Source organism: Pongo abelii, chromosome 15 (genome assembly GCF_028885655.2).
Source record: "Pongo abelii isolate AG06213 chromosome 15, NHGRI_mPonAbe1-v2.0_pri, whole genome shotgun sequence".
NCBI classification, from domain to species: domain Eukaryota; kingdom Metazoa; phylum Chordata; class Mammalia; order Primates; family Hominidae; genus Pongo; species Pongo abelii.
The window spans coordinates 101,866,485-101,885,932 of record NC_072000.2 but is presented as its reverse complement, the minus strand read 5'-3'; the positions used below and the strand labels follow the sequence as shown (position 1 = coordinate 101,885,932).

General features: G+C 41.5%; 2 long non-coding RNA genes across 2 annotated transcripts in view; both read right to left on the bottom strand.

Moving 5' to 3' along the window:
* The window catches only part of LOC134760099 (uncharacterized), a 123,320-nt gene extending 104,269 nt beyond the window's left edge, over positions 1 to 19,051 (bottom strand). The window contains exon 1 of the long non-coding RNA XR_010137025.1: positions 18,215 to 19,051. This is a non-coding gene — a long non-coding RNA (uncharacterized LOC134760099). The remainder of the gene's footprint in view (positions 1 to 18,214) is intronic.
* LOC129049837 (uncharacterized) lies at positions 8,253 to 11,655 on the bottom strand. Its single transcript, XR_008513212.2, has 3 exons — positions 10,574 to 11,655; positions 9,525 to 9,600; positions 8,253 to 9,419 (listed from the first exon to the last, which is right to left on the bottom strand). It is a non-coding gene; the product is annotated as an uncharacterized LOC129049837 (long non-coding RNA).
* Positions 19,052 to 19,448: the final 397 nt, after the last annotated feature.

Genomic DNA, 19,448 nt, shown 5'->3' with positions numbered 1-19,448 from the left:
CCCGTACTTTGGAGGCAGGGTTGCTTCATGACTTTCGGGGACCTGAGACATTTTCACCTTTGTCCTTCCTTGATAAATACATTTGTTACTATTATATTTATATTTTTCTTTTGACTATCAAAGAAATTTAAAAACATATTTGTGGCCCCCAAAAGTACTATGGACCTCTTGCATCGTCCTCTCATACCTAATGAGGCAAGAGCTCTATTTGGAGTTTCCGTGTGGCCCATCTCAAAAGGACTGAGTTCGTGGAAGTCCAACCACTTTGAGCCTCTTTATCTGCTGTAATTCATTTGTCTGATTGTTGCTCTTTCCTGAGTACATATTTCTGAGTTTTTTACCTGAGATCATCTTCCAACCTGGATCCAGGAACCAGCAGAAGATGGCCATACACCCATTTCTGCTGCTGCCAATTGGTGTGATCCTTGGCCCTGCCAAGACCCCTTCTCTTTTAAATCCTTACTCATTTCATCTGTGAAATGAAGGGAATGAGTAATGTCTGACATCTTTTTCCAGTGCTAAATGCCTTAAATTTTACCTTTCTTTAACTCTCCTATTTCATCTCATACAATTCCCTTAGCCCAATATATAAGTCCCCTTCTCCACCCCCTACATGAACGAACTTGTGTATACCTTCCTTTAAAATGTGCAAATAACCAGAGCATAAACTAAAAAGCAGAAAGAAGCTTTAAAACCAGGATCCTTTCAGTACTTTTAGTCTAACCTTCCTTGCACAGCTTCTGCCTTGTTGATCATACTTGGATTGTAATTCCCCTGGGCAAGCAAGCTATCTGCAATTTCCAAAGTGCCTTCTAAATAATCAGTAATCAAGAAATGCCAGGTAATCATGATCTCCCATGTACTTATTGAGGGTCACTCTGAAACTGGGCGTCAGAGCCTCCTGTCTTAAAGTGCCGCAGCTCCTTGCTTAAATGTTGAAATTGATGTGTCAGGGTTACCATGGAAGCCCGCCCTCTGTACATTACCATTATTATTATTTTGTGTTTCCCTAATACTTTCATTGAAAGATAATCATGTTATGAATATTAACTTTTATAGGCTGCATTTGTAACTGCTTATGTGTAAAGAAGCAGCACTTTCTGAAATCAAAATGACACTAATAATTTAGTCAATTTCCTTTTTCCCATCTCTGTGTTTACAGTTGTGTTATTTTGTTACTGCACGATCTGAATTTTGATATAGTCTTCCTGGTAATGAGCCTTTCTGTTCTTCATATTTAAAGACTCATTTGTCACACAGAATAGAATTGGTTTAAATACATTCATTTAATAAATATGTATTGAGTACCTACTAGGTGCCAGATCCCATGTTGGACAGATGCTGCTTTTAACAGCTAGACAAAGGACAGTGAGGATGACACACGTATAAACCACAAATCCACAAATTAGAAATGATGTGCCACACATAGCAATGGAAACATGCAGAGAGCGTTTTGGGTACTTCAGGTGGGGAGACCTAATCAATTATTTGGTTCAAGGAATATTTTCTGAGTTTTTAAGTTTGAGGAAAGTGGGGTTAGGAAAGAAAAAAATGAGTGAATATATAATCCGTACGGTGTTTATCAAGATGCAGAAAACCTTCACACGCATTAGAATGGCTATTACTTAAAAACACACATACACAGACACACACACACACTTACACAGGCACACACAAATAACAAAAGAAAAAAAACAAGAAATGACCAAGTGTTGGCAAGAATGTGGAGAAATTGGAACTCTCTTGCATTGCTGGTGAAAACGTAAATTCTCTGCAATATGGTAGTCCCTCAAAAAATTAAACATAGAATTACCATATGATCCAGCAATTCCACTTCTGGGTATATCAACTAAAAAAATTGAAAGCAGGGACTCAAACAGATATCTGCACACCCATGTTCGTAGCAGAATTATTCACAACAGACAAAAGGTGGAAGCAAACTAAGAGTCCCTCATTAAAGGAATGAATTAAAAGTGTGGTAGATCAATATACAACAAAATATTGCTCAGCCTTGAATAAAGACGAAATGCTGGCACATGCTACAACACGGATGAATGTTGAGGACATTACGCTAAGTGAAATAAGTCAGTCACAAAAGGGCAAATACTGTATAATCCCACTTACCTGAGGCCTACGGGGAGTCAAACTCTTAGAAACAGAAAGCAGAATGGTGGTTTTCATGAGCTGGGGAGAGGCAGGATGGGAACTGAGTGTTTAATGGATGGGTATAAACTTCTGTTTGGAATGATGAAAAAGTTCAAGAGATGGATGGTGGTGATGGTGGCACAATTGCAATGTACTTAATGCCACTAAAGTGTACACTTCAAAATGGTGAATTTTATATTATGTGTATTTTACCACAATAATAATAATAATATGAGGTGCAGAGATCCACACTACCCTTCTCTAACTCTGAATTGTGTGAGGCTGGGTATCCAAGGACAGTCCTAACTCCCCACTCGTTTTCTACAATGTTGTCTTCCTGGGAGCCGCCGCTGTTTGTATGTCAGCTTTATTTGTAAATACAATTAAAAATCCAACCACAAAACACCATCATCCAAGGGGTAAATGTTCTCAGGCTCTGAAACTGAGTGCTGTCATTCCCATTAACGGTAATGAGAGTCCCATGGCTAAACCTCCGTGCATCATGCTCAAAATTTACCCCCCAGAGTTTGCAGATGGAAACAAAAAAAAAGATTATCTTATGTACAAACAGAAAACAGAAAATAAAGCCAGAAATGGCATTCTGACCATGGAGATGCAATGGGGGCGATTAACAGGCAATCTGGTGAGGGTTGTTTCAGAGAAAGATCTAAAGAGGGCTTATGCTGAACAGAATGTCCAATCCTGGTCTCCAGAGCTCTTGCACATTTCAGAGCAATCGGGGTTACTGGTGGCCCAAGGTCATGCACTTAAGTTCTGACTCTGATTATCAAAACCTATTTTTTTAACATAAAATATCCTCTGGAGATGAATGAAAAAAAAATAGAACTATACTTACTGTGCCATCTAAAAGTCCTGAAATGTTCATTTCAAGTGAATTTCTAATCGAGGTTTTTAAGAGTCCTGGTGCATTCTCATAATTAAAGACTTCAAGTTTTTAATTCCTTCTCTCCACTTTGAATTTCCCCTGGAGCCTTTGTCATGTTCTATGTTGTGAGGAAAAGTAATCAAATTAACATAAAGGGCTTTATTGGAAGTCAGTTTCTCTCTCTCTCTCTCTCTCTCTCTCTCTTTCTCTCTCTGTCTCTCTCTCTCTCTCTCTGTCTTTCTGTGTGTTTCTCTCGTCTCTATCTCTGTCCCTATCTCTGTCTTTTCCCAATGACACTTCACAGACCCTCCTCCTGACTCTTCCCCACACTGCTTCATTTTCCAACTTCTACCTGCAGAAATGTACCGGCTTCCTTTGCATCCTTGTCAACATTTAGGTTGACAAAAATGGCTTCCATTCCATATGGTCCCCACTTTTATTACCTCTAATGCCTGACTAGGTACAACTCTGTGACTTATTAAAACTCTCCAAAAAGAGAGTCTGATGGGCCACCACCTTGCCGATGCATTAGGTACCTTCTAGTCAAGTTCTTACCACTTTCTTAAGGAAGTTGTGGCCAGGATTGGGGGAAAGGAGAAAAACTGTATGGCTTGCTCCCTACACATGAGGAACCAACAAGTGGAGCAATGCCCTGAGAAGGGCACAGGAGCACAATAGGTCAACCAACCAACCAACCAACCAAAATGTCTAGACTTGAGTTAGGGGGCAGTTTACAAAGAGTGGTCTATGACAAAGATGCTACCAGGGTGTCTACAAGATCAAAACTATTCTCATAGAAGTAGTGAGATATTGCTTGCCTCTTTTCACTCGGCATTTGTGTCCATGGTGCAAAAGGTAAACTGACAAACCAGCTTTTTTTTTCCCTGGGAATCAGTCCACGTTTTATTTTATAGTACACTCATATAAGTTCCTGCGTTTCCAAGGTAACCAGGTCACATTCAGGTTAGCACTGCTGGTAACAAAATCATACAATTACCCTGGCTTTAAAAATAACACGGGAAGCCGGGTGTGGTGGCTCACACCTGTAATCTCAGCACTTTGGGAGGCTGAGGCAGACAGATCACAAGGTCAGGAGATTGAGACCATCCTGGTCAACATAGTGAAACCCCGTCTCTACTAAAAATACAAAAAATCAGCCAGGCGTGGTGGCACGCACCTGTAGTCCCAGCTGCTCAGGAGGCTGAGGAAGGAGAATCACTTGAACCTGGGAGGCAGAGGCTGCAGTGAGCCAAGATCATGCCACTGCACTCCAGCCTGAGTGACAGCACAAGACTCTGTCTGAGAAAAAAAAAAAAGACAAGATAGAGGGATGCACGTTAATACCTCTTTCCCTTTGATACTGCAGAAGACAATACATCACAAAATAAAATCTCTACAATCACACGCCTTTTACAATCTAGTGTGAAGGCATATTATTTATGTTAAAATTAGACCATATGGAATATGAGAATAAAAAGAGTTTGAAAGCTCTCTAAAATTTCTCCCAATGCCATCTTTTTAGCAGGAACAAAGGCCGTGGCACAGACTCTTCTAGTAATCCCTGCGTTACTCACTGCCACACACCTAAATTTAAAAAACCAAGGCCAGTTTCACTTAACAATGCTCTTGATGAAGCAGTAAAAATTAATTTTATGACATCTAGACCCTTATGGGTACTTCTTTTTGATATTCTGTGTTACAAAATGGGAAGTACACATAGCACACTTCTGTTGCACCCCAAAGTATGATGGTGTTGTGAGGAAAACATGTGTATGCTTGCTTGCTTGCTTGCTTGAGTTGCAAGCTGAACTAGCCACAGTTGTCACACAACATTTTTACATAAATGAACAACTGACAAAAAAATAGTGGCTATTTGAACTAGAGTGTTTAGCAGACATTTTCTCAAAAATGAGTAAAATGAGCCTATTTCAAAGGAAGCAACTGACAATATCAGAATTCAAATTAAAACATTCGAATTTTAGAAAATGTCTGTCTACCACTGTGAGCTGACGGAGACCCAATACTTAGAAACATTTTCTAATGAGATTGCTGGTAATCACTAATGTGGATTTTAAAATGTTTTATAGTTACAAGTATCAACATTTGGAAGATTTGCACAACTCAGTGAACCAATATTTTCCAAAAGACCAATGTATGAGGTTATAGAATCACACATGAGTCTGCCATCAATTTCATTGAAGCTCAATATAGATAACAGATTTTAATACAAAAGTATGAAAAACTCATTGGCATTATTACAGATTTTACATTACAACTAAGCCTTAAGAAACTACTATTTGCCAAATGTTGGTGTACTGTCAAAGAAAATTATCCAAAATTATCTGAAAAGACTATTAAATGACTTTTGACTTTTCCAACCATGCATATGTGAGAGGCCAGGTCTTCTTTACATCCTTCAACCAAAATAACATTGCAATAGATTGAAGAATGTACAAATTCTGCAATTTACTTGTTTGCTCAATATTGTTTGATCTATTCACTGCAGAACATGTGGCTCTAGTTTATACGTTTTTCACAGTGCTATAATATTCTATTGTAACTGCCATATCAGTGTGTATTTTTCCATCCTGAGAATGAACATTTAGGTTGTTTCCAATTTTTTTTTTTTACTGTGATGAACAATGCTGCTGTGAACATTCTTTTTATCTGTCTTATTAGGTACACTTTTTCCTTGGTTTTATTCCTAGAAGTAGAATTGCTGATTTATGGGAGGAAGAGATCTTTTAATTCTGCTAACACAAGTAACATCTTTTATTGCGTTTAAGAGCTTGGCATATATTAATTTATGTAATTCTTAGAACAACACATTGAGGCTTATCTTTTAGTCTTTAAAATAAGAATATTTATTGAGGATACGCTATGGAGAAAGCTCAAATTCAGCTTGAAGAAGAAATTCTAAGACGAAAGGGACCTCACTCCTGACTTCTTAGATATGAGGCTGCTTATTCAATATCTCCCCTGGGATGCCTAATGCAACTGAGCACCTGGCTTACTCCATACCAAATGGCCCAGCTCAGCCTTCCCCCTCTTTAATGATGGCATCTCCATGCTTTTAGCAGTTCCACAGATAATCTGAGAGCACTGCCTCCACCTGGCCCAAGACACCACCATCCCTTACCTGAGTCATCACAGTGGCCTCCACACTGGCTTCCTATTTCAGACCATGAACCCTGGAATCGCTTTTCAAAGAGAAATCAAGTGTGCCACTCCTGCTGTGAACCTGGCAATGAAGTTCTGAAGGAACTAGAAAAGCACCATTGGAACATCACATTAATAAATGTTGCGGGCCAGGTCCATGGATGAATGCTAAAGTTAATGAGCAAAGCTTTAAGGAGAAATAGGATATTTTCATCATGTCCAAGTTTCTCCTCCCAAATTTTCTAATTAGTGTGGTAGTTTTAACATGACTACAGATTTCTTGAAACGCTTCCTTTCTTGAATGTGGACTGGATTTAGCAACTTAATGCCAATGGATAGAGTATGGAAAACTAAAAATAGTAACTTTACAGTGGAGAAACTTGGCCAACACCACCTTAACCAAGTAACCAAGATTACATCACCAGTGAGGAGTCATGTGGCTCCCAGGTACCCTCTGACATAGTGGAAAACAAGATCACATCACCTCTGTGGGGTTCTTCCTCAAAATCCATACCCTCAGGGTATCCATGAGAAAACATCAGCCAAACTCAAACTGGGGCACATTCTACACAATACTTGGGTGCTTTTCAAAACTTTCAAAGTCAAGAAAAGTCCAAGAAAGAATCACAGATTAGAGGACACTGAGGAGACACTGAACAGAAAATCTGGATCCTGAAACAGGAAAAAAAAAAAAAGATCATTAATGGAAAACTGGGAAAATCCAAATAAAGTATGCAGTTTAGTGAGTAGTATTGTACACAAGTTGATTTCTTAGTTTTGATCAATGGAGCATGGCTATGAGAGATGTGAACAGCAGAGAAAGCTGAGTGAGGGGTACAGGGAACACCTGTATGCTCTTTGCAACTCTTCTTTAAACCTAAACATTATTTCAGGTAGCAGGTTTAAAAGAATCACACACACACACACACACACACACACACACACACACACACAAACAGAGTAATGGCTTCCCATTTTATTCAGAGGAAAAGTCAAGGAGCTTATCCTCAGGGGGTCCATGCGACCTGCCCTTCCTGCTCCAGCCCTGGCCTCAGCACACCCTGCCTTCCATAGCTGCCTCAACTTCCCTCCCACTGGCCACTTCACTGTTCTGAAACCTTCTCTTGCACTCGCATTTGGTTCTGCCTCAGATGCTCTCCCTCTCATATCTCTGTGGCCAAGAACCTGACTTCTTTCAAGTCTTTGCTGAAATGTACCCACCTCAATGAAGCCTCACCCGATTATTCCACTTAAATTACAACTGCCCTCTCTGCAACGACTCCTAACCCTCCTTACTCTCCTCTTTCTGTGTTTTTCATACCACGCATCAACTTCTAATACCCCTGATTCTGTTCCTCATTTATTATGGCTTTTGTTTATTATCCATCTTCAGCTCTATGAATGTGATCTTGCCATGGTTCACTCTTGCAGCTGCGGCGCCTAGAACATGGGGCTTAGCCCACTGTTGAGTGAATAAGCTTGCCTGTGTCAACCCTAGCACTTAACTTGACTTATTAATCATCAATGTACCTGCACCTAGGAGCTCACCAAGTGGTGGAGGGAATAAAGACCTATTTATCTTGCAGAGGAGACATGGGCAAAAGATCCCAAATAGTCCCCCAGATCTGGGGCTAAGAGGTGAGTAGAAGCCACTTTCCATCAGCACAAGAATAGCAATGGCTTTCCTTCCTCCACAGAATGTCTTAGTGTGCCTGGAAAGACAGGTGAAAAAGTAAGCCTGCATTTTAGGCAATCTTTAAGCCAAGTTGAAAGTTATGAAAGATTTGGGTAAGCTCCTTTCTAAGCACCTTCAAAATTCCCAGAGGGCTTTTCTTATGTGGTAGGTATTATAATGAAAAAAGACCCAGACGTGACAAGAGACACATGGGTAAGACAGCTATTAAAGCAAGAATGATTGATTTCATAACATTCCAAGGTAGTACTCTTTAACTCCAGATACAGCCACCTCTCAATGTCGGCCTCCCTAATTTGCATAGGTAATTGACAGCTTGTTAACAGCTCATTAAGAACACTGAAAACCATGTGACAACTACAATCGTGTGCATAAATGGGGATAGAATCTGTGACTTGCAGGATATTGAGAACTCAATCAGATCTCAGATTACAGGTCAGAAAACTAGTGAAAAAACAGGGACATACACCAACTTTTTTTTTTACAACTTTATTTAACAGTCCTGTGGTCCATCAGTTGATAAACACAAACCTGGGCCATGATGATTTTCAGAATTCAGCGCTAACGGATGCGATGTTATAACTTCCAGTTTAATATACAATAAATACTTACCAGCTGATCATTCTCACTTTCTAAAAACACCCATTAAACTGCTTATGCAGTTTTAAAATTTGTTCTTAAAATTCACCTTTTTCATAAACACAAGTCATTTAGGCATCACAATCTAATATTCTGCAAGTGAGAAAAATGTAAAGTGTAATTTGATTTTAGACTATAAAAAGGAGATAAGTTTCCTGATTTGCACACAGTTACTATCCGTAAATTTGGAGGCTGCGTTTTTTTAAAAGAACATTTGAATATAAATAGTGCAAATAATTGTTACATCAGCAAATCTCTTCTGAGCATAGATGCCGGTGCAGAAACCTTTGTCTGCAAACTGTCTCTGCTGGATAGAATAAGGAGTTTAAAGGCTGTGTGCAGCCGCAGTGGAGAGCAGGGAGTTCAGTGTCCTGCCCCATTGTCACCTGTGACCAATGCTGATTCTTACGTTTTCTGTAGCTGCCTGTAGATAGCAGGTATGGACTGAGGGTTCAGGGAATGCTATCCCAGGCTCTGAATTCTGAAACCACCCTCCGGTTGCAGGACAGCCTAGTCTGCCATGCTTCCCAGTTCTGACCGACTTAGCCAAACCCACTCTACACAGCTCCTTCTCCCCACACAGGTACCATCAACTGAAGAGGACTGATATGGTTGGCTCTTTGTCCTCACTCAGATCTCATGTTCAATTGTAATTCCCAGTGTTAGAGGAAGGGCCTGGTGGGAGGTGATTGAATCATGGGGGCAAACTTCCCCCTTGCTGTTCTCCTGAAAGAGTTCTCGTGAGATCTTGTTGTTTGAAAGTGTGTAGCACCTCCCGCTTTGGTCTCTTTGTCTCTCTCTCTTGCTGGCCATGTGAAGACATGCTTACTTCTTTTTTGTCTTCTGCTATGATTGTTAAGTTTCCTGAGGCCTCCCCAGCTTCGCCTCCTGTATAGCCTGTGGAACCGTGAGTCAATTAAACCTCTTTTCTTCATAAATTACCCAGCCTCAGATAGTTCTTTATAGCAGTGCAAGAACCGACTAATATGAGGACTCTCTGACCTGGTTTGTTTTCCCACCCTCTGTTCTTCTGCATGGCTAGTTCCACATCATCCAATCAGGTCCATCTTAAGAGACTCTGCCAAAACAGTGGAGCCAAGTGGGGAAAAAAGAGAACAGAATCAAGATTTATGAGATCCAGGAGTGCCATCCAGAGCCCCAGCTTCACCATCCCTGGAAAAGTAGTTCATCCCGACTTAAACATTTAACTGCAGAAGGTCTCAATTTCAACACTTACAAAATAAGAGTGATGCTACTTAAAGATAGGAGTGTGGGATATGATGAGGTTTCTCTTCAAATAACCCAATCAATCTTTATTCTTTAATTCATAGTACCCCCCTCCTTTTTTCCCCTTTTGTTCCTTTTTGCCTTTGTTAGATGCCCAGGCATGCCACAGTACCAGGCGTTATCAGTACCAGCTCACATTCCTTTCCTTATCTGGAAAGAAGACTAACTTTCTAGCTCATTACAGACATCCCTTCCCCTTTCCTCTCCACTTTCTTTTATGTGCCCACCTTATCTAAAAAAAAAAATAATAAAAAATAAAAAATAAACAATCAAATGTTTAGCCAACAAGGATTAGTTTAGATTGTACAACCCGACCCCAGCCAATGGGAAAAGGATACAGGGGCAAGACTGGCATCAAGAATAAAAGCTCTCGTGCCCCTTTGTTCAGGTGTGCTCTCATGGTGACTGGCCAAGGAGGCACCCTTCTGTGCAGAAGTAAAATTGCTTTGCTAAGAATCCTTTGTTTGAGTGTTTAACTTCCTTAGGATTTTGAGCATTATTCGTAACAGGAGTAAAACTATCTACAGTTAACTCTTGAACAATGTGGGGTTAGGGGTACTGACCCTCTCTATAGCTGAAAATCCATGTGTAACTTTTGACTGCTCAAAAACTTTACTAAAAACCCCCTATTGACCAGAAGCCTTACTGATAGCATAAATAATTGATTAACACATATTTTGTATGTTACATATATTATATACTGCATTCTTACAATAAAATAAACTAGAGAAAAGAAAATCAGAAGAAAGAGAAAATATGCTTACTATTTATTAACTGGGAGTGGAGCATCATAAAAGTCTTCATCCTCATCGTCTTGAGAATGAAGACACATGTTGAGTAGATGAGGAGGAGGAAGAAAAGAAGGGGCTGGTCTTGCTCCCTCAGGGGTGGCAGAGGTAGAAGAAAGTCCATATATAAGTGAACCCTCGAAGTTCAAATTCATGTTGTTCAAGGGTCAACTGTACTTAGAAATCTGGGCAGTGTTGGTTAATTGAGATAAAGCCATGGTACAGGATAGAATCATGAAAAGATTGAGAAAGATAATTAATTCCAATCACAAAGGTCTTGGTAGTAAGACCATACTAAAGATGTCAATCAACTGAAGCCAAGTGGCCACTTTGACCCAAGGAAATCCAATCCGGAGGCTGAACAGAGACATATATCGTGGCCTAACAAGAACAGATGAACTGGACAAGACACAGTCTTCATCTCTGGAGTCTAAACTGGAAAAAGATGATGGTGATGGTGACAGCTGAAGCTGAAAGTCCATGGTGTAGTGAGACCTTTGAGACTGTCCACCGAAGGCCTTCTGCAAACAGAAGGTATGAGGAAGCAGAAACCATGACTGAGTGAAAGACATGGAGGGAGAAGAAGACACAGAGTGGAGGGAGGAGATGAGAAGGCACAGAACGGTGAGTGGAACAGACGGAACCATCAACGGAGGGGCCACTCCCTCCACCTGAAGTTCTGCTTTGCAACTTTAGTCCAGGAGTTGGCAAATTTCTTCCACCAAGGGCCAGAGAGTAAACACTTTAGGCTCTACAGCCCTATGGTCTCTGTTGCAAGTACTCACTTCTGCTACTGTAAAGCACTAAAGCAGCCATAGACAATGAATGCTTCTGAAACTAATGAGCACGCATCTAAAAACTGGAAGATGCCACAAAAATACAATTCATTTTGTCTCAGGAAACTGGAAGATGAGGCTTCCAGGGCTGTTTTCTAACACAGTGGCAATCACCAAGAGTTGGAGGGGGACTGATCATGTACCTGCTCACCAACATTGCCCACACAGCTCACATGGGCAGCTGAGTTTGGGAACTTGCAAGCATCAGGTACTGTAACCACCACTTTAGAACCATTACCTCTAATCCTTCACCAACTTATAAAGTTAGCATCAGCATGACTATTTCACATAAGAGGAAACTGAGGCTATGGAGTTAAGGTGACATTTCCAAGATCACACTGTCGATAAGTTGCTGAACAAAGGTAAAACTGCTGGAAACAAAAGCAATTTTTTAGAAGGTTCTGGGAGAATTGTTCTCTTGCCTCCTCTTTCCAGTCCTCTTCCTTCTGATCTGGCCTCCAATGTCTCCCTTTTTGCCAAATCTCTTTAATTTCTTCAGGAAATAACTCCCAATGTGAAAGAAGAATACACATTGCCTTTTCTCTCTCTCTAAATGTAATTTTCTTGCCTCAGACGCAACAAATTCCTTTAAGAGTGGAGATAGTGCCGTAGGCTTCCTTTATTCCCCCAGAGAGCTTATCATAGCCAGAGCAAATAATAGATCCTAAATAGAATCAATCATGGTGGTGGTGTGGGGAGGGGGTTTTTTAGCTTTAACATCTGACTTGATCTTATTACTAATAAGATACAATTAGATCCCAAGAACTAACTTCTCAAGCAAGAGATCTGAGACGAGAACCAACAGGAGAACCTAGGAAAACAGATTCACGCTATAGCCAAAGGACCCACACAAAAATCCGTGCAATCTCTGCATACTGGGAAGGATGGAGGAGTTGGAAGACTTGAGTTCAATGCCCAGATCTGCTGGAACACACTCCTGCTACCTGCAGTGTGGTCGGAGTCCCAGCAGCCCGAGAAACGCCCAGGAACTGGTTAGAATTGATCATTCTGTGCCCCACCCTAGAAGAACAGAATGAGAATCCTTAGAGGTAGGCCCAGGAATTGGTGTTTAATGATCAATTGGGGTGATTCTTAAACACACTGAAGTTTGAAAATCACTGACTGCATGTTGTTATCTCTGGAGGAGCTTTGAACTGCAGTACTGCATGGGTTGGGGTTGCCAGATTTAGCAAATAAAAATATAGGTTGACCCAGTCACATTTGATTTTCAGATAAACAACAAATAATCTTTTAGTGTAAGTATGACCTAAACTCTGTATTTTATATTGCATCCCAAGCCCATTTCTTCCCTCAGGGATTCTCATTTCATTGGTCTGAGTGAGGCCTGGGCTTTGGGATGTTGAAAGCTGGTGTGCAGCCAACATTGAGAATGGTGGCCTGAGACAGGCCCCCACCCTGCACCATTCCCTCCTGAAGGCTTCCCTGCCTCACTGTTTCACCTAGATTCTAGCTCTGGGGTGGGGGAATGGGGTGGCAGTGGAGGAAGTCAATTTTCCTAGGGTGCAGCAAGTTGTGGATATTGAAAATAGGCTGGAACCACCAAATAGGAAATCCACTGTGAAGATATGTCGTGATTTCCTTTATTCAACAGCTGAGTACAAATTGCCACTATTTTCTTCAGGACAGACAACAAAATCCTTTCACCCAAATACCTAAGAAATCAAAGGTTCTCAATAGCAAGTTACATGGGCCCTTGGGTGGGAGGTGGGGAGTGTTTGGAGGAAGGACGTGGACAATCACACATAACACTGTGATTTGAAATTTACTTGAGCACTTAGGCTAATGAATCAAGTGAACTTAATCACCCCAGAAATCCAGACTCTCTTGATATGTTCTCCGTCTCTTGGAGGCTGAGACTCTTATTCCCAATATCTCAGGCTTCTAGAGGGAAGTGGAGCAAGGCATGCATAGGAGAAGCTCAGTAAACAAAAAGGCATTTCCCCCATGGCAGAATCAGCTGCTTTACACAAGGTCTGGTCTCATGGCTTCTCCAACGACCAGGACTTGGTGCAAGCTGAAGGTTCTCCTCCCTTGGACATGAACTTGGCCAAACATGTTGCTGCATTCAGCGATATGAAAGAAGTCATTCTCTCTTTGGAGAGAAAATTTTCTCCCTTTACCCAATGATCTGTACCTTACAGGATTGTAGAATAAAATTCTAGCCTGGAGTAATCACAAGGTTTCAGTCATTGTATTCAGAAGTACTAATGCTATCCAGGGACTTTTTAATACAGGGATCTATTTTTTACCTTGAATCAACCTGAAAATTCATCTTCTACTTTTTAATTCTTTTTGTCTTATTTTTTCTAACTCTTCTGCTTAAATCCTTCTACATATATAAATATACTTATGTTGCTGTCGCTTTCAAAGTATTCTATTAGTTCTATTTCTTAAGGTGCCCATTCTTCAGCCTGCTGTGTCTAACTCCCTATTCAGTATCTTCTTTCCTAGTGCAATTTCATGATTTTGTATTGAGTTTGTCTTCCAAAGAGCTTTGGTTTAGTTTTGCTCTGTCTTTAAACCTATGAGAATTCCATGTGGCCCAAGTTTGTGAATGTGTTCCTAAAAATAAAATTTTTCATTTCTTTCTACAGGGACGCTAGACCTGTGTCTAGTGTTTTTGACTTCAATTCTTACATCACAAGGGCAATGTAAACTTGGACCCTCCCCGCTTGCATTGTGTGAGCTTGTAACTTTGATTTCTCATGAAAGGCATTTTTTTCCTACCCAGAAACCAAGCTACAAGACAAGCTTTCTCACTGTTTCTCTTAGTCTATTAGGTCTTTTAAATGTGCATGTCTTATGCTGGGGATTCAGTTCTGGTTCCCACCATATACAGATTCAAAGCCGCATCTCCTGTCTTTCTGTAGGCAAGAAATTTCAGACCCAAAGGCCTATAATCAACAGCTCTGAAGGACAGTATGGTATCAGCAAACTGAACTTTCATTTCAAGTACCTAAGCATTCCCTTTCTTTGAGTTCATGTGTTCATTTTAAAATTTATACTTCTCCAGTATTTTTGTGTATTTGTATGAGGGAGGTGATGCTTACTGGTTCACTCTGCCACGTTGTTAAAACCAGAAGCCTGAAAGTTACTCTTGCAACCAAAGAGCCAGAGACATTGAATTCTTTCCAGTCCACTCAAGAATTGTTGGCAGCAAAACAAAGGATATGGATAGAGAGTCTAGGTATAGATCAATACAATGTAAAGAGCTGTGGTTGTGATTTTGCAGAGATGTTCAGAAGCTACTCAGACAAAGTAAACATGGAGCAGACAATTCCAACAGGGTCCTGGCATTTTGTAACTATAATCAATTATTCATGATAATTGATCAATAGATATTTCTGGTTAACAAACTATCTCAAAACTTTTGGCTTAAAACAGCAATCATACCTTATGATTTTGTGGTCAGGAATTTGGATAAGGCTCAGCTGGGTGGTTCTTCTGCCCCACATGATGCCGACAAGGGTTGCTGAATGGTGTTCTGCTGGTGAAGATACACTGTCTGGTTGGGTCAGCTGGGATTGTTGACCAGAACAATAATATGTGGCTTCTCTAGCATGGTGTGAAGATTCAACTTCATACGTGGCTCAGGCCTTTAACAGAAAGTTTCAAAAGACAGGAAATGGACACTGCCAGATTTTAAGTTCTCATCATCTCTTCTGCCTTATTCTTTTCATTGAAGTAGTCACAGAACCCATAGGAGGGGTCTTTTGGCAGGAGATGTACCTAAGAATTTGGAGCCATCTTTCACCTGCCATGGTAAGGCAGAGTGCATGGGCTCTGAAGCCAGGCAGAAGCATGGAAAGTGTTAAGCCTTTCTAAGCTCCTTCTTACTTTCTGACTCTCAGATAGTTTTTGAGCTTTTGTTTTCCTCATCTGAAAAAGGGAAATATTAATAAGGAATCAGATTGAAATGTTTCAGCTACATTAAATAGAGTAACGGTAACCTAAAAGTGAACGTCATGAATTTGAACAGAGAGAATTGGAAGAAGGCAATCTTTTTTACAGATATTTGAGGAGGAAAGTGCTTAAATTCTGACTTAAAGATTGAGGACATTTTGCTCTTAGGAATAAGGAACTTGCTGCAAGAAAAAAAAATGCTTATCCAATGACAGACTAATGTACAGTATATTAAAAATAAAACAAAAGTGCTACTGTGAAGAGAACCAGCAGATCATGGATGAAAAAGGAAGAAATGTCTGGAACATCTGGGTTGAACCACCACAGAGATGATCCCCTTAGATGGTAACTTTTAGTGAAATGGTATTAAAAGTGAATGTTAGACTCCCACTGCATTTTACTTAGACTTTGAAATATATCACCCAGGCTCAGTGGCTCATGCCTATAATCCCAGCACTTTGAAAGGCCAAAATGGGTGGATCACCTGAGGTCAGGAGTTCAATACTAGCCTGGCCAACATGGTGAAAACCCATCTCTACTAAAAATACAAAAATTAGCTGGGCATGGTGGCAGGTCCCTGTAATCCCAGCTACTTGGAAGACTGAGGCAGGAGGATTGCTTGAACCTGTGAAGCAGAGGTTACAGTGAGGAGAGATCACGCCACTGAATTCCAGCCTGGGTGACAAGAGCAAAACTCTGTAAAAAAAAAAAAAAAAAAATCATATATATATGTATATGTGTGTGTGTGTATATATATATATACATACATATATAATTACACTTAAACTAAGTGTACAATAAATTATAAATAGAGCCCATCCCAGGGTTTCAATTACTAGCACCTGATTGCTTTATGATGCTCAGTACAGCACATATTGATGAAGCCTTTCTGACATCACCTGCTGCAATGTGAACTTTCTGTACATTTTAACACTGGCCATGCTGCTGTAGGGAGGGTTATCATTCAGCCTCGGAGATGCTAAGGGTCACACATCCACCTGTGAAAGCTTTATTTGGACCCAGGACAGATTCTCACCCATGAGCATCCTGTTCGCACTTCACCAGGATGGGCTAATTCTACCCACCTTCTCTCTGCCCTGAAGGACTTATCACATAGTTACACCTATGAGAATTTTCAGCAATCTCAAAGTGACTTCCTCTGGAAGTATTTGCAAAAATGGGATAATGGTAGAGGCACTAAAACTGTTCCTACACTATAAAGCCAGCAACTCTCCTGCTTATAAAATGCAGCTGGGGTGGGAATGGTGAGAATAAGATAAAGTGTAAGGTCTTTCACCTCCAAGGCACTTGGACATTATATCTTTAGACTCTTTGTTATATTGACTGCATTACTCCCAAATGCTTTTTAGAGGAGGGGGGACATTTAGAAAAGTGAATTTCTTATGGTCAAATCAGTATGCTGTGGTTTATGACAATTTTATACATTTATGGCTAAGAACCTATCTGCAATCACTTCCTAGACAAAAGTTAATAATCTCAGAATTTAAAAAACATAGTTTATTTTTTACACAATTTCTGGGATTGGATTTCCCAGCATGCAGCCCAAACATCTGCTCAGAGCACAGGCAAAACAGAAGTCTCACCCCAAAGTCAGCAATTTTTAGAAAAACTTGACATACAAAAAACACATAAGAGCTATTATGTTGGACATTCTTGCTGTAATGGCTATATATATATATACATAATTATTATTATACACATACACACTCACGTTTTTCTTTTGAGTCAGGTCTCACCCTGTCATTCAGGCTAGAGCGCAGTGGTGCGATCACTGCTCACTGCAGCCTCAACCTCCTAGGTTCGAGTGATCTTCCCCACCTCAACCTCCAAAGTAGCTGGGGCCACGTGCACATGCCAACATGCCTAGCTAATTTTTTTTATTTCTTATTTTTGTAAAGATGGGGTCTTGTCACGTTGCTCATGTGGGTCTCAAACTCCTGGGCTCAGGCGATCCTCCCATCTCAGCCTCCCAAAGTGCTGAAAACTACAGGAGTGAACCACTAAACCTGGCCTGTTATATATTAATTTTAATTTAAAATACCCATGAAAAGGAGAGTAGATTATTTTCAGTACTTAAGGTCCAAATATCGTGGGCTGCTGGGCTGAGGCTCACGACCCATCCACAAACAACACAGAGGCAGACACAGCGAAAATCAGACATTGAGGCTCTCCTCACCTGCTTCTGTCTCCCTCCATCTCTGCAACTCTGCAATGCCCCAAGCAGGAGTCTGCTTTTTCGTATAGTGGGCAACCCAATCTCGGCAGGAAACCAAAAGTCAATTTCCAGCAAAGGCAGAAAAGAGGGCTATAAAAACTAGAGGACCTCTGTGGCCTTGTGGTCACCTCTCCTCTCTTGCAAAGGCACAGCTGTCACCAGAACCCCACGTCTCCACCAGCACAATGCCTCTCAAGATGCTGTAAGCGCCTAGGGAAAGCCAGCCTGCTAAAGGACGCACATTGTGCGCACACACACAAACTTCAGGATGGCCATCAATTCAGTTCCTCCTTTACCAAACATTGTGACATGCCTTTTCCCTCTTGTCTCTCTCCCTCTCACCAGCCTTTCTCCCCCACCTCTGCCCCTTCACAACTCCCAGTTTTATTAGTATTATTATTCTCTTAAGTGGCACATGTAGTACCACTTCCTGCTCCATCAGGCCCCGCCGAAAGCGACGGAAGCGCGCCCTCCTCGCCGTGACATCTGTCTTGGCGGCAGCCTCCTCAGGCGGTTCTCTTGGCAGCCTCCACGCTGCCACCAGGCCTGTCGGGTGGCTCTACGGCTGACGGGCTGTCACCACCGCCTCCTCTTGCGGGCTGCCATTTTCTTTTGATTTACCTTTGATTCGGAGGCATTTGCATGCTTTCATCACTTGGTGGACAAAGTCCTCGGCAAGTCCCCCGTGGCTGCTTTCTGTGTAGGCAGCCAGGAAAGGGGCGGATCCTTCTGTGACTTTGCTTTGAGGTGTCAATGGAGGCCCGGCTGGCCTATGTCACGGGGAGCCCGGAAGCGGGTGTAGACTGTCACTTCCCGGCTCCCCGGGAGACGCTGTGTAGTTGCTCCTCGCTTTGGCTCGGGAGCTGCTTCGCCAGTGACAAGTGTCCCCCGTGTCAATTAGTTTATTAATCACCCAGCTAGACAACTTGGTAATGTGGTAATTTCAGGGTTAGACTGCACCGAGTTCTTCCTTTTCTGGCTGGGCATAAGAGCTCGTTAAAGGACTTCCCCTGCTCTCCAGAAAACTCTTTCTCTGCCTTTGTGCACATCCCAGTGAAGCCATTCAAAACTGCAGCTCCTCTTCCCCGGCGTGCGGACAGGAGGCAGGACAGGGTTAAACTGCTAATCGAGGTTTCGTGAGGTCTGCCAGAGCCGAGTCTCCAACACTTACATCTGTTCAACAATTATTACAGCATTTTTGTCATAAAAAATTCAACACCCTGAGTGTCGTGCTAGCAAAACCTGAAAATTTATGCAGTGAATAGAATAGCTAATTTCTCTGAGGAAATGCAGGAGGAAAATTACAGATTTTACTTAAATTCCAAACACCAGAGTGCACACATCTGACGCCCTCTTTGGGTTTTTTGTCACACCACCGGACCGAAGACGTCTTCCCGTCCACCAGGAAGCGGGGATGACCCTGGACACATGCTCTGACCTTGGAAGAAGCCGTACTGTGAAACTCCAGACTGATCTATGCACCCACCCAGAGTGTCTCTAAAAGACCTCTCTCCCAATTAAATCCATGCGTGGTACAGAGTCAGACTTCGATTCCAGAGCGAGGTTAGCGTGATTGGTTTGCGTTTTTCCCACTCCCTTCTTCCAATTTGCCCCCCACGCCTTTAAAACAGCTCCTTGGAGAAAACAGAGGGGATGGAGAAGAGCCTCGACAGCATCTAGAGTCTTTAATCTCCTTAATTCATTCTAATGCTGTTTGATGTTTGCAACGGCAGCACTGGAGTTTGCCTCTCTGCTCCATAAAGGTCTGGAATATGGATTTTATGCTAAAACTAAAGCTGTCTAGTTAGGATGCCAGCAGAGTGGAACAATATGCTACAGGCGATCCTCAACTATT